This window comes from Sinocyclocheilus grahami, unplaced genomic scaffold, assembly GCF_001515645.1.
Source record: "Sinocyclocheilus grahami isolate Dianchi unplaced genomic scaffold, SAMN03320097.WGS_v1.1 scaffold518.1, whole genome shotgun sequence".
NCBI lineage: Eukaryota > Metazoa > Chordata > Actinopteri > Cypriniformes > Cyprinidae > Sinocyclocheilus > Sinocyclocheilus grahami.
In genome coordinates, this window is record NW_015505697.1 from 277,580 (window position 1) to 278,313 (window position 734).

Genomic DNA, 734 nt, shown 5'->3' on the forward strand with positions numbered 1-734 from the left:
TTAGGCCCCCCCCCCCCCCTTTAATTTTATGGTATGGAACTAAAAGACTCTAGTTTCTAGTTTTATTGTGTTGTGTTAAGTTTCCTACTTTCCTTGTGAATATTGTAAATAGTAAATACACATTTGATTTTCACTTTTAAATTGTTGTCTGTCTCATCTTTTTAAATACTCAAAGCTCTCACACAGTATAATCTGACCCCATTTTAACAATTGTAAATTCGACCAATAGGGCCGAACGTAACACACTGAATGGCAGTAATGATCTGTTCGCTTAAAAGACTCATTCAAAAACACAGCTCTCTGAAAGGTTGCTGGTTCAGTCCCAAGCAGGGCTACAGTATCTCAAACAGCAGAGTTACTGAGATCACAATCCTGCCCCATCACTGCTGTGTAACTGAGCAGGGTGTTTAACCCCTTATTGCCTCAGGGGAACTATTGGTAACGCTTTAGATTACAACCCGCAATGTACTGTGTAAGTAAACAGAATTTACAGCGTAACTTTTTTGTAATTACAGTGTACCTATTCAGTACCTCCGTGTAGGTATAAGGTAACAATATGCGAAGTTTGGAGAATAAAGGAGTAATAATCTGTAAAATTACAAATTATTTCTACTGTAAGTATTTTGAAACTAAGGGGTACCTATTCTAATATTACAGGGTATGTATGACCTCTATTTGCAAGCGATTAAGCAAAAACATACACTGTGTACTTTTTTATAGCCTACACATATAAA